This window comes from Pyrgilauda ruficollis, unplaced genomic scaffold, assembly GCF_017590135.1.
Source record: "Pyrgilauda ruficollis isolate IOZ18807 unplaced genomic scaffold, ASM1759013v1 scaffold67, whole genome shotgun sequence".
Taxonomy (NCBI): domain Eukaryota; kingdom Metazoa; phylum Chordata; class Aves; order Passeriformes; family Passeridae; genus Pyrgilauda; species Pyrgilauda ruficollis.
This window is the reverse complement of record NW_024528488.1, coordinates 2,860,369-2,880,734: the sequence shown is the minus strand read 5'-3', so window position 1 is coordinate 2,880,734 and position 20,366 is coordinate 2,860,369.

Here is a 20,366-nt window from a genome sequence, read left to right as displayed (position 1 = left end):
AGTTTAGAACCCAGAAAAGAATACATTTCTCTGTGCTGTAGCAAAATAAAAAGCAGGATACAAAGACATTCTTGACAATAAATGGTTTTGGAAAAAACAAGCTTCTCTCCATATTTTGCTCAGCCTCAATTTCCTTTTGGGTAAATCCTAAACATCTGGGTTAATTTGACTTGATTTTTTTTTTTAACTTTTTTTTATTTGAGGACTATAACACCTTTATTTTGCCATTATGTGGCTTTTATTTGTATTTTAATAAATGTAGTCCCATTTTTGAACAAGCATCATTTCAAAATGCATTACAAAATTCATCTGTACCATAGTTTTATATATTCTCCCCAGGTTTTTTCCCTCCATTTAATCCTCATTTTAGCATAACTGGTCTAAGTTTACAAATAGGTTCATTCCTTCTCCTGAACATTATTACTGAGAAAATTTCCTAGAGGAGATTGGCTCTCAGGGGATGAGTTACATCCACAAAATACTCTGAAGATGATTAAGAAGTATCACAAATTTCTGTACTGCAAGGTTCACCACAGGACTATTTGCTCTCTTACCCCAATTCCTTTTGAATGCACGCTGAAATTTGGACTGAAAGTCCCTGGAAGCTGCCACTACAATTTTACCATTTCATGAGTAAAAAAGCCTTACAAACTAAAGCCATGTGTTTCCAATTTCTGATTGAGTAAGTAGCCCAGAGTTTAAATCATAATAAAAAGCTGATGCCTGTATATTACACGCACACTGTGATTCATTTGCACAGCTGAGGTAAGAACATGAAAACTCCCACAAGAGCACAACAAAATTCCACTCTGTGAGCTGATAATAACACTCACAGCTTATAAGAAGTGTCCTTGCAGTAGCTGCCTTTGCTTTGCTCCAGTGCAGAACAAAACCATGAGAACTTTTTGATGTGAGTGGTGTAATCCAAGAATTGCATGGGATTTGTCTGGGCTGAGGAGGAGCTCTTGCTGGAAGTCTTGTCAGAAACAGAAATTCCTTCGGACAGGCAGCAAGATGAGCTACATAGATGACAACTAATAGGAAAAAAAAACAACCTGGAAAAGAGGTCTCAGTTATTGTGAACAATTTAACCTTACAATATTGTACCTGAAATCCTTGAATGAACCCTGCAGCCTTTAGCTTCCTTGGTGGATGTGTCCTCTCCTCTGGACAGACTGGTTTCCATCCATGACTGTGCTGCACCTCCTGGTGTCCCCAGTTTCCTCACTGCTCTCCTGCACTGCCTGCAGGCACCCTGAGCAGTGCCCCACCACACTGTCCTCTGCTCCAGACTTGCTGCTTTCCAAACCTGACTCCACCTCAGCAGCAAAACAGAGCCCAGAGCCAGCCTGTTTTGTAAAGAGACACCACAGCACAAGGAACCACCAGAACTTGCTCCTTCACAAGGTCTTCTATACCCCACATCTGTATGGTCAGCACCTTCAGCTCAGAGCCCATCACACCTTCAGAAATTCCTGCCTATCACCTTGCACACACACTCCACTGCCATGTTCTTGTGTCCCACCAGAGATATGATCATTTATTATTCACTTAATTTCATGGGGCAATTTATTAATAAAACATGAGGTGGTTTCCACCAGAGATTAAAATTAAATCCTACATGTTTATTCTACTCTTTCTAATTTAAGCAGTTTGAACAAAGAAGAGCCCAAGAAATCTGAAAACTAAGCAAGATTCACTGAATATTTTCAGAGTTGTGTATCCAGTCATGCCTGATTTTGCTCAACAACAGCATTTTGAACCTGGATCGCTCATCCTTCACATTGTGGAATTTTGATAACAGGTTCCTTTTTACTTTCTCCCAAAGCATAAATGACAGGAGAGGTTGGGGTAAGGGATCAGTCCCAGAGTGATGGCTTGCTAGTAATGAGTTAAAGGAAGACAATCCCTAAAACAGAAGGCACAGAAGGGGCTGTGCTTTGCCCCTGTCTACAGCTGTCACAGAAGCTGAAGTGTACAGAGCAGGCTGTATCCCCCAACTACCTTAACCACAATTAGAAGAAAAAATTCTAAAAAGCCAAGGCAGCATTACCCTACAAGGTTTGAAGTGGGGTTTGGAGTTATTTTTCAGGCAGGCTGGTCACGGAGGGAAGGAGGAGCAGGGGAACAGCCCTGCGAGGGAAGGGCCCCGGGATTTATTTCCCTGCAGGACACACACACGAAATCCACCCTCCCTCCCCACTGTGAGCCCGGGGAGGGGGGAACGTGGCCGCGAGGTGGCGGCATCGCCCAGGGATGCGAGGGTGGGAAAGGCAAGGGAGAGCTGGGAAAGACAAGGACAGGGGTGGGAAAGGCAAGGGAGCGGTGGCAAAGGCAAGAGATGGGTGGAAAAGGCAAGGTATGGATGGGGAAGGCAAGGACAGGTTGGGAAAAGCAAGGATGGGATGGGAAAGGCAAGGGAGAGCTGGGAAAGACAAGGACGGGGTGGGAAAGACAAGGGAGAGATGCGAAAGGCAAGGGATGGGTGGGAAAGGCAAGGGATGGGTGGGAAAGACAAGGGAGAGATGCGAAAGGCAAGGGATGGGTGGGAAAGGCAAGGGATGGGTGGGAAAGACAAGGGAGAGATGCGAAAGGCAAGGGATGGGTGGGAAAGGCAAGGGAGAAGTGGGACAGGCAAGGGATGGGAAGAGTAGCTAAGGCATGATCGCTCCCTTGCCTTGTCCTGCATATTCTTCCCTTCCCTTCCCTTCCCTTCCCTTCCCTTCCCTTCCCTTTTCTAGCCCTTCCTTGCCTTGCCACCCTCCCTCCCAGGTTCTGCCTGGCCCTGCCGTGCCCTATGGGCCAGCGGGAGCTCCGGAGTGGCCCTGGGGCTCGGGAAGGGTCACCGGGAGCTCCCGGGGCAGGGAAGGGGTGGCAAGGAGCAGGTGGAGTCCCTGCGGTGCTGGGACTGTAGGGCAGCGATAGGAATGGAGCTGGAATCACTGTAGGGCTGGGATAGAGAATGGCTGGAGCAAAATTGTGAGGCTGGGGTTGGAATGTGCGTTCCAGAGCTGGAGATGAAACCTCAGAGAGCTGCAACCAAAAAACGATCCTTAAGTGAGAACCAGGAGCAGTTTTACCTGGCCGTGGGGGAAGTGGAGATGTGGGGTTGGAGCTGAAATGGGAGAACTGGCGGTAAAATAAAGCTTGTGGGGCTGGAGCTGAAATCGTTGTCGGGATGGCAGAGCCACTGTTGGGATGTGATAGCGACATTTGGGACGGGGTAGCAGCATTCGGGATGGGATAGGGACTGTAGGGACGCCATGGGGATTGTTGGGATGCGATAGGGAGTGTCGGGTGCCATAGGGACTGTCGGGATGTGACAGGGCTTGTTGATATGTGACAAGGATTGTTGGGAGCCATAGGGACTGTCGGGATATGACAGGGATTGTTGGGATCGGATAGCGACTGTCGGGATGCCATGAGGACTGTCGAGATGCCATGGGGACTGTCAGGATGCCGTGGGGACTCCAAGCCCCGCCAGTCCCAGCCGCCCTTTCAACGCGGCCGCGGTGCCGCCAAGCTCTGCCCGGGCAGTCCGGCCCGGCCCCTCAGCCCGGCTGTCCTGAGGCGCAGCTCACACGGCCGCCGCTTTGGGACCCAGGGGAGCCGCGGCCCCACTACCACAGCCCCGGCAGGTGCAGATGGGGCCTGGGAAGGGCCGGCGGGGGCTCTCCGGTCACGTTCCGGCTGGCAGTGTGCCCGGGGGGACGGCGGGGAGCGGGCGGGACTGCCCCCGGAGCGGCGGCGGCAGCGGGGCCTGAGGGGACTGCAGGGATCGGGGTGAGGAGCGGGGCGGGAACGGGCGGGCCGGGCAGCGGGCTGGGATTGGCTGGGCGGGCCGGGCAGCGGGCTGGGATTGGCTGGGCGGGCCGGTGCGGGGGTATAAATAGCGTGCGCGGCCGGGCATGGATGGCAGTGCTGTACTGGAGCCTGTACTGGTGGTGGCTGTGCAAAGTTGGGGGCTGGATTAGGGCCCTCGCAGCTGTGCGGGCCGGGGGGTGCCGGTGAGTCGGCACCGGACCGATCCGAACTCGACCCGACCTCTGCAGCTGCTGGGCCGCGGCGTCCCGGGGCAGTGTCGGTGCTCGTCCCGGCCCCGTCCGTGCCCGCTATGCCCCGTGAGGGTCGGGCAGCGGCGCCGCTGGAGGCTGGTGCGGAGCCTGTGGGGGGAAGAGTTGTCCCCGAGTGAGGGGTGGGCGGGATGCGGCCCAGTAGAGCTGTAATATTAAAAATATAGGCAATAAAGTTTTTTTTTTCCATTATTATGTTGTTTTTTTGTTCCACTAACGTTTTGCAGTAGAGTATTTTTATTCTACTTTTTTATTCTCTTACTAGATAAGTAGTATTTGTAGGACTGGGGCCACAGGGCTATGTTCATGTTTAAAGCCTTGGGACTGGAGGCAGAGCCAAACCCACGTGGAGCTGAAATAAATGCCACAGGGAAGGGGATGGAGCTGCCCAGGGGCTTCCAGCCCAGCCAGGGGTGGATTCTCAGGGGGTTCCTGGGGCTCGGAACCAGCCCAAGGGTGCATTTTGGGATGGGGAACTGGGGGTTCGGTGCCCCTATTGCTGGCTGGGGGGGGATTGTAGGAAGGTGCGTGTTTGGGATCAGGTCTGGTTAGCTGCGCCCATTTGGGATGGGTGTGACAGCTCATGGAGATAGATAGCAAAGTGATGGCAGTGACTGATTTGTGTCCTTGTTAACAGCCCTGGGCTGCAGTGAGAACCAGGAGCAGCTTTTAGCCAGAGGCAGAGGGAAGCTAAGGAGCTGGAGCTGAGACAGCACAGCTGGCAAGACATAAACATGGTAGAGCTGGGGGTGAAACCCCTGTGGGGCAGGGTAGGACTGAGGGGTTGGAGACAAAATGAAGATCCTGCCAAGAACCTGGAGCAGCTTCACCTGTCCGTAGTGGGGAGATGTAGAGCTGGAGTGGAAACTGAGCTGGCAGTGAAATAAAGCTTGTGGGGCTGGAATGGAAACTGAGCTGGCAGTGAAATCAAGCTTGTGGGGCTGGAGCTGAAATCACTGTGAGGTAGGGATGGGAGAGCAGCTGTAGTGGTGGTGCTCATTGTGGGGCTGGGCAGGCACTATGGCAAAGATCCTGCTGTGAGTACCTGCAGCAGCTTCACCTGATGGCAGTGGGCAAAAGTGGAACGAGCTGAATGGGCAGAGCTGGCAATGAAATAAAGCTTGTGGGGCTGGGATAGGGACTAAAGGAGCTGAAATCACCAGTTCTTCCCCAGTTCTCTAGCAGGAAGGGCTCTGTGCAGTGGAGCAGGACGGGTGTTTTTGGGGCACACAGGGCACATCCCCCGCTGCCATTCACCGTCTGTGTGGGCAGGCGTCAATCAAGCTGAAAAACACACATGAAGAGAAAACTCCCTGAGGGGCTCACAGAGACAGGAGTTCCCCTCTCTTTGAATTGCCATTTGTATTCCGAGTGTTGTGTAAACATTAAATATTTAGAACATTGCCTGTAGCACTCTTGTTTCGCGGTGGGATTTGGATAAAACCATTCCTGTCTCAGGGTCATGAGAAATGTGCTCAGGCATAGCGCATTCCCCTTCTCCATCAGAGATTCCAGGGCCTGCAGGAGTGCTGCCCCTCTCACACAGCCTGAAATCAGAGCCTTGTTTAATGGCAGGAGTTGGACAGGGTTTGGCTCATGTTTGCCCTGTCATTCCTGGTCTGTGGGATGCTGCTGCTGCAGGAACATTGTCCAAACCTCCCCCAGCATTGGAGCAGCTCTGAACTCCCAGACAGAACCCACTGCACCAAGCTTTAGGGGTTTTTTGCAGTGCCCAGGCCATGCTCACTGCAGTTCACATCTGCTTTGGAACCCAGGATGTTCCACCTTGGACACTTGATCATGCAATGCCATTTTTTTATTTAGTGAAGTTTTGTCTTCTTGCAATTTCAGATACCAGCTCTGCTCTCACAGTGCTGGTGATTTCTTGCTCTGGTAACACTTAGCAGCTGTTGTAGTTTCCAAGGTGAAACTCTACGTGGAGTCTGAAGGTGTGATTATCCCCATCCTGCTGGCACCTGGAGACCAAAGAAATTCCAAGCCCATTTTGGGCACTTGCTGTGCTTTTTCTGTGGTCCCAGGTGATTCCCCAGGTGGCACAGGAACCTGTGGCCACATCAGGAGCTGAAAGTCTCCTGAGTTGTAGCCTACTGCTCTAAATACTCTTTTCCTAGTTCTGGTGCCTGGCATTTGGAGTCACAGCTGATCTCTTTTTCTGACCAGAAAAGCAGAGTATGGTGAGTCATTTAAAGATTTAAGGATATTAAGGGTTTTATGTACCTAAATCTGTGTCAAGGGGACAGAAAGGTGTTTTTTAGTTTCTGTTTTAATGGGGTAAGCCTTGTGGGGATGCTGCATTGGCCCATGTGTGCCTGGAGCCTGTTCCAGGGTACTTTGTCACAAAACACAGGAATAAGGGAATTGTCCTTTAAGAGGAGAGCACGGGAGGACACATTTGCCCTTGTCCTCAAGTTCTCCAGCACGTAACTGCATTTCCCCCACCCAAAGTATGACCCATTCATTTGTAGAGCTACGAAATACAAAAGCTTGGCCTCATCTCCCTGCACTTGGCTCCTGCTCCCGCTGTGTGTGCACAAGCAGCGCATGGGTGGGCGACCTCATTTGAGAGCTGATTTCATTATAGATCAACTCTGTTTCCTCCCTCATGGATCTCCTAGTTATCTTCCTCCCTGGTGAGGACTTCTTAATTAAAGCATGGACAATTTGTGACAGAATGGCATTTTCAAAGATTTTCTTTCCTGATTGCACAAATGCATCACTCTCCAGAGGCTAGGCTGGTCATGTTAATTTAAAATTAAGGTTTTATTGCTGCACCCTGCTCTAGGTGCTGTTCACCTTTCTAGGCAGCACTGGAAGAAACACCATTTACAGGCTGATGACAGATTTGGCTGTAGGTTAATCCAGGCTTCTGTCCTGTGCTAATTCTACCTTATATTGGCATTAGTGCCTTATTTTTCAGCAAAACTGAGGCCATGTCAGAGTAGCATTTTTGTCCCCCTCCTCTCCCCAAGAAGAGCAACTGATTTCTCCTGTTCCACCAACCCTGACGACCTCAGCAGATTCCAGGAAGGTCTTTCTGCTTCCTCCAGTGTTCTCTTCCATAGGGCACTCACAGGGACCCTGCCCTGTCCCCAAAGACACCGAGGCCACGTCAGAGAGCGAGGGAGCTGTGCTGCCTCCAGGGCCCCAGCAGTGCTGCCCAGCTCAGCCCCTGCCCTGTCACACTGGGGGTGAACTCAGGTGGCCTGGTTTAACCCCAACCCCACACAGCCACTCACCCACTGCCTTCCCTGAGGATGGAGACAGGGTCAGAGGGGTGAAAGTGTGAGAACTTGTGGGTTGTGATAAAGACAGTTTAATGCATCAGAAAGGAAGAAACTAATCATTATGATGATAATAAAAGAGGATTACAATGTACAAAGCAAGTGATGCACAGTGCAGTTGTCCAGCCCACAGATGGCTTTCCCTCAGTTTATGTGATAAGCATGACTCCAGATGGTCTGGAATATCCTTGGGTCAGTTGGGGTCAGCTGTCCTGACTGTGACCCCTCCCAGCTCCTTGTGCCCTGAATCTCCTCACTGGCAGGGCATGAGAAGCTGAAAAGTCTGAGCACAGACACTGCTTAGCCATGACTGAAAACAAGTGTGTTATCAGCATTATCCTCACACCAACTCCAAACCACAACAGTTGGTGCTACTGGGAAGAAAATTAACTCTCTCCCAGCCAAAACCAGGCCAGGGAACTCTTAGTCAGGTCTCTTATGTTCAGAACATATGAATATTAAAAGCTTATGAATAAGTTTTTTAGGCAACTCAAGATGCAGGTCAGCCTGATGAGGCTGACAAAGCACTGATACAATTAAAGCAGTGCTACTGGGGTGTTCATCCCACTCAGGGGTTTTCACAGCTCCCTGGAAAATCCCATGGTTATGGTCACTCCCGTCCTTTGGGACACCTCTGCTTTAGAACGTGGTCCAGCACTGTCTGGTGTGTTGTCTGGAGCACAGCACAGAGCCAGCCTGGGGTGACAACCTGAAAAAAGCTTTTTAAATCACAAGATTTGATGGTGATTTAAAGATGGTGAAAGGGAGCAGCAGAGAGTGGGGTCAAACTCTGGATTTGATACCCCAGGCTCAAGAAGCACAAAATCTGAACACAGATGTTGAGCATCATTTCCAGTGATCTAAAATCCTCCTCTGTGTTGCCTTCACAAACCAGGAAAAGCAGAAGACAGCAGCCAAGGGATTTTGAACCAGGCCAGAAGTTGCTTCAGTCCAAGCAACTGATACCACATAGGGCTGACACACTTGGACTGAGGCTTTTCAGGAGCAAACACTCTTGCTGCTCTGATGTTCCAACATATTCCAGGATCCCTGATGTTCATTTCTGTCTAGATCTAGGGTGATGCAGCAGAAAGGCCAGGCTGTGGAAGCTGAATTTTGTTCTCACTGACACAACAATAAATCTGGAGTGATTCCATATGTGCCAGAGGAATTCCTGCTAAGCAGCATCATTTCCAATGGCTTGCAGTGCTGGTTGGGGTGCCACACTACCAGAATTTAGATTTCCTTGTAACTCTCTCTGGAGTCCCTGGAATAGCTGTGATAGATGCACACAGCAGGTTTTAAATCTGGCATTTTCAGAACATTTTGCATGGGCAGGAGTATTTCCTCCAGGATTTTATTGACCTGATCCAACACACAGCCCCTGAAAGAGACACCAGGCTTTGTTCTTGGCTTCTTCAGGGACACAAGCAGAGAGTTTTCTAAAGCACTCGTTCTGCTTTTCTGATAACATTTCCTTCAGTTTCAGCCCATGCACATTCACATAAAGGCTGCTCTGAGAGTGGTTTTCTCCTGGTTTTGTGATGGGAACTGCATTTTTTTCCACGTGGCCTTTCCCTGCAAACAGAACTGCACCGTCTGTGCTGCTCTGGCCTGTCCAGGCACAAGTGGGTGCCAGCACTTTGCCAAGAGGGGAGATGGGTTGGTAGCCCAAGCCTTTTTGTCATTTCTCAGGGCTCACAGGGAAGAAGGCTTTTGTCCTCACTGTGGTTCTGACAGAGAGGCTGGGAAAGGAAAACTTGGAGCTTTTTCAGGCCTGTGTGGGAAGGCAGGACAAACAGTGCAGCTCTCAAATCTCACCAAACTTCCCCAAACACATGTGGGACTGCACGGGCCTTGCCCAGGCCCTGGATGCCAGAGCAGAGTTCAGATGAGAGCCACATTTGCTGCTCTGAATCCGCAGTTTTATCTGCAGTGCTCACACCAGGAAAGAGCTGCCCTTATTTTCCCCTTTTCTCCCAGAGTGGGACCCACACAGAGTTCATCCCTTTAGGCAAAAGGATGGGTCCTGCACATGCTGGGCTGCTTCAGTCAGGCAGATTTGTATCCTAATTAATTCAGGGGCATCAAATTCCCTCCCCAGCCTCTTTTTTTTTCTGCATTTATACAAGTGGGGCAGATTTGGGAAAGCTGAGGTATCAAAATGAATGAGTGTTCTATAATTCACAAGTCACAGTCAACACACACTTGACAAATAAAAGCCTCAGAAAGGTTTTTATCGGCCTAAATATTGAAACCAAATTTTATTTTTTGAAAATGACATTACACACATCTTGCAAATGTACATTTAGATGAGAAAACAATGAGTAACAAATATTGAGAGCAAAGCTATAAAGTGGACAGGTTCTCTGCTGCATGGCATTGCATTACAAGAATACTCAGACCCGGGATGGTTATTACAAGTAGTAAAAACAGTTCATAACACCTCACAAAAATGGAATTTTTTCCTAGTCAAATCTTCTGACAAAAGGAAATTCTGTTAAGGGAGAAGAGCCATAGGGAATAGAGGTGTGGATCTAGGTACACTTTGTGATTTTGTGGCACGGCTTTTTGGGGTTTCTTTAAGTCCATTTCTTACAAAATGTGTGAAACACTCACTGGGGTAGAAAAGGTTCACTTTGCCTCTTTTCTGTCCTCCACTGCCAACAAAACCACAGCTAATAAACAAGAAGCCCCTTGTACTCAACTCAGAGCTCAGGAGTGTGGAGAAGGAGTTGTCTACAGACCCCCCAACAACATAATTCCCATATCCCATCCCCACCCCCTCGCTGTGTATCCAGGAAAACCAAAAGTGTGTGCAAACTCCGCAAATCAGGGGCCGTGGGACGAGTCCCAGGGACATCACCACCACCGCTGCCAGGAGTGGAGGCCTCGTGCCTCTCGCCTCAGCTGCAGTGCCCAGCAGCACCTCACCCTCCAGCAGAGCCAAACTTCCAGAGGCTGCACTCGCTCCCCAGCTCGGGCACAGGCACTGGGGACTGATCTCCTCCTGCTGTGTCCTGCAAGGTGGGTGTGATCAGCGTGCCAAGGCAAGGCACTGCCAGAAGTACGTTCCCCGAGAGAACCTGTTGAGAACTGCTTTTCAAACCTGGTCCTTTATCGTTTTATTTATGCCCAAATCTGTACTTTACAACCACGAGAGAGAGAGAGAGAGACAAAGACAGAGTAAGAGAGAGGGAGAGAGAGAGAATCTTTCCAGGAGGAAAGGAAGAGCTAATTAAGAAAAGAGAGGTACAGGACCATGCATTTACTCTCAAGAGCTTGTTCACGAGCAAGCCAACATTTCTAACACTACAACCACTCATCTACATCTGTTTGCTAAGTAACTGAGTTCTACCTACAACTAGAGAGCAGAAGGGGTCTTTTCATTTTCTTCCCCCTCCCTTTAAAACGTCAATAAAAATGTTTTCTGTACAAGTTGAATGGCACAAAAGGTGGTTAAAATGCTAAGTAACTCACCACAAATGGAGAATGCAAAATTAGTTCAAAACATGCATGGACTGTGTACAGGTAAGCAAGGAATCATTGGCATAAAGCTGCAATATATTACAAGATGATACAGTTGAGATCTTTTGGAATAACCTCTGCTTGTTCTGTCCCTTTGAAGAGACCTTCACATAAAAATTCAGCATAAAGGGAATTCAAGGTACGTATCCAAGCAGGAAGTTAACTATGGGCAACGTTATTTGTCTGAAGAGAAAAGCATTTCCCCTCCCCTTCCACACACTCCCCCAAGGTACAAAAGTCAACATGATCAGCATTGCTGCAGGCTTGCCAAAAAGAAAGGTTAGACAGGTCTGGGGTAGGAGAACAAACGCACCATTTAAATTAATAGCTCTTTGTACAGTGTCATTAATTAAATACCTTACTCTTTAAACAAAAACATCCTGAAGTTTACCAGTCCCACCAAAATAACCACGGACCCCTTCCCAGCCCCGTGTCCTCCAAGGTTATGTACACAGAGTTTAAAGTATACCAGCTAAACTTTAAACCCAGCTGCCCCTCCAACCCCCACCCTCTGAACCACAAGAGAAAATACATCGTGGCCTCTCAATTATGTTATATTATATTGCAGCTTTGTCGTTAATGAGGAAATCATACGAACTCAATGCATGGTGTAAGACAGTAATCCACCATCAGGTCCCAGTTCAGCTGCACATCTCCCTCCCTCAGCACTGCTGGGTTGTGGCTCTGCAGCTCTGGGAGCCACAGGGTCCTGAGCAAAGGCAGCTCCTGCTCTCCAAACAAGAGCAGCGTGAGGAGCTCAGGCTGAGCAAAGGCAGCTGCTCACCTCAGCTTGGGACACGATTTGTAACTGAGAAAGCACACAAAGGCTAGTGACAGCAAAGCCATCAGGCTGATCCTGCTTTCCTGTGCTTCCAGACTAGACTGTGTCACAAAATCCAGAGAATTATGGAGGGGAATGTGTCATTTCAGAGAACAGAAGAGATTTGGCTAGACAGGTTTCCTCTTTCCAAAAGACCCTGGGTGTCTTCTAATTGCTAATCACAGCTGTACTAGGACTGCCACGGTGCTCAAGCTGCTTGGATCACCCATCATTTAAATAAGAAGCAAACTAACAACAATTTCACATGTCAGAATTCAGCATGTAATTATGAACTCTCAGGCTTCCTTGTTCTTACATTCAATACTCCTGCTTCACCATATCTAAAAACACCAATTAGCAGTGCAATTAATTCCCTAGACATTCTTCTTTTTAGGCAGATGCATCATTAGACATCACACTAAATCTGGAAAAAGCTCCTCTGTCTTAGAGGGAGAAAAAGGAAAAAAAGCTGTGTATTCTGCGACCCCCCTGTGACTGTATGGTCAGCATGAGAGGGAAACAGAATATCACAGGATTTCACCTGTGACCTGCTAAGGAAAGTGAATTACAAGTCCATCCATACATGCTCTGCAGTGGTTGGAAGCAGATAGAGAAAAGCAGCAATGCTGTAATTTAAAAAACAAAAAAGACAAAATACTCCCCCAACATAACCCCAAAAACCCAAACAACAACAAAAATAAACCCCACAAAATGTTTCTCAGGGATTCTCTGAAAATAAAATTTGTCGTGCTAAGATCTGGGCCTGGACCCAAGGCTGGGATCCCTTTGGTCCCTTACAGGTCTTTCCCAAGTCTGACCGTGTGCATGGGTTTCCCAGGGCTCAGGGATTCAGAGCCAGGCTTTGGTTCTGGCTCTCCCTGACCAGGTGCCACCTCCGTGTTCCATCCTGCCTGCATGTGCCAGGTGAGTCCCTGCACTCTGCAACAACCCCCCAGTGCAAATGGGACTCCAGTTTAGCTCCATTTCCTATCCATAACCCTTGCAAAGAGAGATGGAAGAACCAGCTTGGATAAAGTTCAAAAGCAGCCTTGAGTTTAGATGAGTCACCTAAAATGAACCCAACCTTCCTTTTTATTTCAGAGGCATTTGGCAATGCTTTTCTCTAAAAACCAAGCCAACCACAAATCTCTATTCTGCCTGGTGCTAACTAGGACTAGAGTAGAAAAATACTGGTAAAAATAGAAATACTACTTCTAGTCCCATAAAACCTGCTGGGCTCAGGGCATGTCTGTTGGTAGACTGAGTGAGAATGAAGTGAGATAAACTCAACACTCTTTAGAAGCAAAAAATATGGAGGAGGCTCTGATTTGCTGAGGTTCCTTGTTTAATTTTCAATTCTAAAACTTTTAAGGTATTTCAGCAAACTATTTCAGCTTTATCAGTAACTATAATTAAACTGTACAAAATATCTCCCATCTATAACTTGCTATTCAAGGTCCATACAAGAGATCACTTGATAACTGGGGTCAGTGAGGTTTTCTCTGCAAAGGCTGCAGCTGTCGCCCAGGAAACTGAATCTGCACTCAAGTAATCAATCACACAAGAATTATCAACAGTAATCAATCTTTGAAATAGAAGACCAACATTGGACCAAATAGATTCATAAATTAATTACAGAGGAGCTTCTGCCTGGTTAAAGCAGCAGAAAATTAGGGTTCCATTTGCATTATATTGAGTGTCTGAGAATTTATGGAAATAAAAGAGATGCAATCTTTATGCAACAAAAAAAAAAAATAAAAAATCTGAGACTGTACAGCAAAAAAGTGTTTGGATGAGTCAGTTATTTTGTGGTTTAAGATTAAATTTACAAGCAACTCAACTGAATTTAGGAAAAAGATCTCATTAGAAAACCAGTGCAAACATAGATGCCCTTGTTCAGCGTGGACCTCCCATTGCTGTGTGGCTGCAGCAGCTCTCACACAGGGGCTGGGCATTTCCTGGGCAAGATCAGCATCACCTCTGTGCCCACACAGCAAACCCAGGAAACCTCCCCAAGGAGTCTGTCCTGCCTTTTCACCCTGGCTGCCACTTTTCCCAGAGTTTGCTGAGCTCTGTGGGAGGGGATGGGAGGCTCTGAGGTGCCCCCATTATTCTCTTACACCCCCCAGAGCGCCAGGTCTGTCCTCCCCAGGCCAGGGTGAGTGATCAGTGATTGCTATTTTTGATCTGCCACAGGGAGGAGTGTAAATAAACCCAGTCCACAGCTTGGTGCTGTCCTTCAGCACAGGGCTGCACCTTCCCTCTCCCTCTGAGGGATGGCACATGCTGGCAGGAGAGTTAAATAGCACCAGGGAAGGAGCTGCACACCAAGTTCTCCTGCCTGCAGCCAGCTTTGGCTTTATTTCTGCCAAGGGGAGAGGGACAGACACTGCTGTGGACAGACACCACCCCCTGGCCTAGGTACCTGCAGGGACATGACTCTCAACAGCAGCCAGGAGCTGCTGCTGCTTTTCTGTCCAAACCAAGCCACAGATCCTCAGCTAGCCCCAGCCTCCTTCTTTGTCCCTGGAATTTCTTGCCTTTTATCTTTCACTGTTCCCACACATCTGTGGCACTGACACATCCTCCAGTGCTGTGTCTCATGCTCTCCCTGCCACTGGACTTTCTCTGAAGCTCCAGCTCATTTCATGACTCAGTACCTATCTCCTAACAAACATCCCCACCATTCCTCTAAGGAACAGGCTTTCCACTTCATTCCCTGTGTTTTTCATCATGGCATCTTTCTCTGATGATGCCAACTTTCTCTTCTTCAGCTCACAGATTAATTACTGCCAAGATTTGTTAATTCCCTTTAGGCATCCTCCTTTTTCCTCAGTTTGAGTGACAAACTCTCAGACCTAGGGAACCTCCAAACTGGCTCGAGAGCCCTGAGTTCCAGGAGATAAAGAGCAAGAGTCACAAGAGGTGAGTTCAGCACTAAGCAAGGACACTGCTCTCTCCCATGTAGGCATCTGGCCACAAACACTTTCTAAACAAGAAGGTTTTCAACACCTGGTCCACTGCTTTCTTGGTAGAAAGCCACTGAAATAATTAGACTTGTTCACTGTTTTTAAATACAGTTTGTAAATACAGGTCCATATTTTGACTACTAGCACGAATTGCCCCTGATATGGGCTTGTACATCTAACAGAAAGAGGGGCAGTGGGGGCTGTATTCAGGCAGGAGAGAACTGGGCTGCTGGATGAGGATACCTCCTTCCTCCCAGGGATGTTGCTGGCTCCCCCATGGTTACAATGGGGAACTAAAAATGAGGTGTCTCTCTTTCCTCTTGACTGAAATACTTAAGCATTTTTACAGCAGAGTTTTGAGAGAGCCAGAGTTCTGTGAGAGACTTGCCAGTTTGCTTCTGTAACGTGTTCAGACTTTGCTGAGCAACAAATACATTTTAAAATCAAGCTCTTTGTATCAGCTTATTTCAAAGCACCCTACAGGTAGAGCAAAATATTGGGACCACCCCTCTGTGCACTGGGGCACCATGGCACAAGGAGAAGTGATGTGTCCAGAGTTGTGCCACACCCCAAGAGCTCTGAAACCCCACTGCTGAATCCACTAGGTTTGATTCTCATTTGCTCAGAAGCTCATCTGTTGGCCAAAAATAGGTGTTGATGTGTTTAACCTTCTCTAAGCAGTGTCCTGAGGGATGGACAGTGGTCTGTGACCCCAGAACTCCACATTTTCCTCTGCAGGTGTAGTACTCACACCAGGCCCTGCAGTTGGGAGCCTGTCAGCGCAGCTGCGCAATGGCATTGCTGGAAAAAGTCTTTCCATCCACCTGCTTATATTCCCTGAAAATCTCCCCTCTCCCTGTTAAAACGTGGGTTTGTCAGCTTGGCCTCAGACCTTCAGTCATCACTGACTAGAACTGCTCAGAGGAAACAAAACAAAGCAAAGAGGGGTTCATACATTGCTGCTCCCAGCCTTTCACCTGCAGGCACCAGGAGAAACCAGCTCTTGAGCCAGGAGCAGAGGAGGAGGATGAAGAACATCTGAACAGCAGAATCAACCACCACTGCAGCAGAACCCAGCCCTGTTCACTCCACAGTGAGGAGCAGTCTTGCATCCTGCGAGACACAAGACTCAGCTTTAACATTTCCTGAGATACTGTGGAGAGGTTCAGATTCATGCAGATGTGTCAGAGGCATCAGCCAGAAGAATTCTGTGGTTCTGGAAACAGCAATTTTCAAGAGATGGGCTAAATACCTCAAGAATTAAAGTGTGGCCTGTCTCCTTTGGTCAAGGCCATTGAACCCTCGGCCTTGCTGGCCACATGCACAGTCCTGCTTCTGAAGCCTAAGGGATGTTAGAAGGCACTTAAAGTCTTCACCTTCCTGCTCTCATCACACCAGGGTGGGGTTCCAGCTGGATCCCTTCCAGGTGTCTTGTGTAAAGCACTCGTCCTGTTGCATGGCCTGACTCTTTAGATACACAGAAAAAGATCCTCATCTCGTGCCACCCATTTGCTTCTACAAAGAACCTCACCAGTCCCAAATACTGTCCCAGCCTGCTTCCATCAGCATCCAGAAAACTGACCTGGAGCCTAAGTCAGCACGTGGAAAAAAAGCTGTTTTGTTCCATTGTGGTCATGATCAGCACCTGGTGTGTGGCAAACACACCTCTACAGAGCTTTTCTCTGGTTATGGATTGTCTTAGCTTGAGGAGACACTTACTAGGCTAATTTTATATCTACTTGGCTGGTTTTTACCCCTTTCTCTAAAAATGATTCTGCCTCTACTACAGTGAAGGAGAACTCTTGGTTGCTTTGCATGGCTGTGGGGCACCACGGAGGTCAGTGACAAAATCACTCTGGTGCTCTCAGCACACTGGGAAAGGCTCAAGCTGCAAAATCCCGGCTGAACCCCTGCAGAGAAGATGTCACTTCCAGGGGTGGCTGTCCCTGGAACAGTGTCTGGGTAGGGATTCAGCCTGGAATCCCAGAGCACTCCCACAGGGAAGTGCTGGAAGCAGCAGGAAGAGAAGCGCTGACCTCAAAGGCGTGAAAAGGCAAAGACAGGGCATCCTAGGAAATGTTATCCATATGGATAAGGAGAAACCAACACTTTAATGCCCTTGCTTCCCATTGGAAATGCCTGGGTGTGACACTGCTTTGCTGTTTGCCACAATTTTTGGTTCTGCCTCCTTTTTCCCCCTTCAGAAGTACTGAACAAGCAAATGGGAGAGAAATAGCAGCTTGCAAGGTGTGTGGATGCCTACACGTGAGTTAGCTGAGGGTGAGAGAGATGTGGAAGTTGTTTTCTAAGCAGGATTCTTCTACTGTCTATGGAAATAACACAATTAGGGTTTCTAGCTCCTGAGAAGACAATAAATAATGTGCAGATATTGGAAACACAGACAGCTGCTTCCAACTCTCACCATAAAGTAAAATCCCATTATCAAACTCTTTCCTAATAATTTCAAGATATTTAGCTGGTGGAACTGAACTAGCTCCAAATCATATAGCAGATAAGGCTTTAAACCAGAAACTTCAGGATTATAAATGCTTTACAAGTGATAAAAATCCCAAGGCTGAAGGTTTTGCTGCATTGCTCTCATCTTCTACAGTCAAGACCATCACCTGAGTGTAAAAATGCTAAACCCTTTTGTCTGTACTATTCCTTCCTAATGACTGTGTCTGAAACAGGGATCTTAATATGCAAATTTGCTAAATTATTCTGAATAAAGACAGATTTCAAAGAAACAAAGCCCTGCTACTTTAAGAGTTTCTCCAATTTGTTTTTAAATAATGTATTGTTTTAAAACAATATCGTCTCAGTGATTCAATTAGTCTCTGAAAGCACTAAAGGCAGCCTCATGAGGCAAATTAGACAGGGTTTTTATGGCAGAATTAATATGGCAAATCCTCATATCATGTGGAGCTTTATGTGCTTGTAAATGTAAAAAAAAAAAAAAAAGGTGAACTCTGGAGTATGTAGTGGAATTACTATCATCTGCTCCAGGACCTCACAGGGTCTGGAATTGCCATAGTAAATTGGAAGTAATTACTAATTCACAGCAGTTCAGGAAAGCTTTCTGACCAAACCCAAGATTAATCTCGTGGAAAGTCAACAGGAGTAAAGCACGTGCTAAAATTTTAACTTAGGTTTTTTCCTGAATCATGGCTATTCTTCTGTTTAAGTACCTAAGGTCTGATGACTGTGCACGGTTTCTCTTTGTATTCAAATCTAGATGAGGGATCCTACAAAGCCAAAGATAACTAGTTCTGAATGTATGTAACATTCCACATGCATTTCTGTACAAGAACTCATGCAATATTGGCATTAATACAGACTTCACTCTATGCTACAGCTGAAATGCTCACTGACTTCTACTGCCCAGGCATTTCTACCTAGAAAATTGCTTCTTGAAACTTGGGAGTCTGACCTCATACCCTGTTTTCTTTGTGGCTTCTGCTGGTTTGAATGGCTATTTTTCCCACTGAATAATTAATTTTAATTCTTTTAGGCCTTTTCAAGGTCCCCCTAATTCCCTGAAGGAATTGCTGGGCTCAGCCCCACCACAGGATGATCCTCATGCAAACAAAGCTGCATTCCCAAGGGAGAGCTGGCAGGATCAGGTCTCAGATGTGTCACCAGGTGCAGCTCAGGAGGAAGAGCTCAGTGATCCTCCACCAGGAGAAACATCTCCAAATAATCAAACAGAGCTTTGGGCAGGAAGGAAAGGAACCCCTTCTCAACAACCATCCAAACAAAGCATCATTCCTCCCTTGGGATCCTGCTTTCTTTACACAAACTGGGTGAGAGCATCTCCCAGATTCCTTTCCTCCCAGCAGCAGCTCCAGCAGCTCAGGCTGCAGAGACCAGCCCAGCTTTGGGTTTCCTGGTGGATCTGTGGTGAGTGAGTGTCCTGCACTGAGCAGCACGAGAGCCTGGGTGGGACTGCATGGCTGGTCTCCTGGTTTATCTGAGGAAAGGTGGCAGGACAGGCTCACCCTGACTGTGACAGGAATGGCTCTGTCACAGTGTGACAGCACCCTGGACTGCAGTTCCAGCCCATCCCTGGCAACTGCTCAGGGCCCCTGGAGAGGCAGAGACTCAGGGAGGGACTCTGAGATTTCCACCAGCAGAACAGAGGAGGGGGTAAAAGCATGTCAAGTTATCTGTCCCACTAAAGCTTTCCCTAAGACAAAAGCTCTGATGAATAATATTATTATTAGAATAACCAAGGCCTTTGACATCCTTATGCTTAAAAAAGTTCTTTTTGCTCACGACCAGTGTCTACAGTAGCACTCACAGGATTAAACAGCCAAAAATTAGCACCCATAACCAAATCTGCACACAGAATATTTCAGCACCTTCTGTTAGAGGATCTGAAAGCACTTGACAAATGTTAACCAACATTTGGCCTCACAACCCCCAGTGAGGTAGAACAGAGCTGTCCCTGCAGGGACAGACAGACAGATTGAGGCACAGGGTTACTCAGAGACCTGCTCCCATTCAGACACAAAATTCAGCAATGCCAAGGGCTTAGAGGTGTGCTGACTGCTGCACCCAAGCTTTGTCCACAGCACCATCCTTCCCCCCACAAACCCTCAAGGAGCCCTTAGCCTGTGAACTAACCCCAGGATTCTATTTACAATATTTAAAATGACCATTTAGCAGTTGTGCAGTCAGAGAGTTATTCAATTAAATGAAGCTATCAGTGAGAACAAATGGTTCCTTGTGCAAAACTCTGGCTGGAAATGATCATGCACTAAGACTACTGGGTGCAAATTTGGTGCATGATAACTCTGACCCCTTGACAATTCCCAATCCTGGCCTCTCTCTGATATAACTCTTTAAAAAGTTGCATTATAAGTGTGATCACATGAGCCTCGAAAGATGCAGCCTGCACAGATTGTTTCATCCCAGCAATGCAAGCAAACAAAACGTGGAGTGGCTTTGGGAACAGCCCAGCATTCATGGAGCATCGAACATCACAAGGATAAAATCCATCCTAATCACAAGGGGTTGCAAGGCAACAGGGAGTAGGTGTTTATGTTGGGGGAAAAAAAAGCAAAAAAAGCAAATAGAGCAACAAAGAAAGGCTTGATTGCACAGATTTCATTTAGGTAAAGTTCTGCAAGAATCAGTTTCATCAAAGCTTATTCCATGAGGGAGGGAGGCAATGGCAGCTGGCCTAGGACGAAGCTTTGGCGCAGTAAAAACCACCAGCCCTGCGTGAGGAGATGAACTTTGCGTTCTGGAGGAGGCATTACTGATTAATAAAAGCAAAAGCTTTCTCTAAATACAGCGAGTTTGTTTTTCTCAGATAGAAGAGTTTCTTAAAATACAGGTTTTTAGAACACCACAAAACTTCATTTGTTATATAAGTAGAGAATCTGGCCATAGTTAGGAATACTGAAGTGTAAAAAACCAAATACGTAGTCTTAAACATTACAAAAACTATCAAAACATTCAATATTTTGAATTGACCATTCCCCCCCCCCCCCCCGCACGTGTCTGTTTTGGCAGTGATGACAAGATTTCTAAACTGAGTTGCTGTTATTATTGTTCTGCAGTTGTGGTTGGTTTTTTTTGTACTTTTTTTTTTTTCTGAACGTGTTTTTTAAACAAAAGAAAATTACCAGCTTTTATAAAAAAGAAGGAGCTTGAATCCTTACTCCCA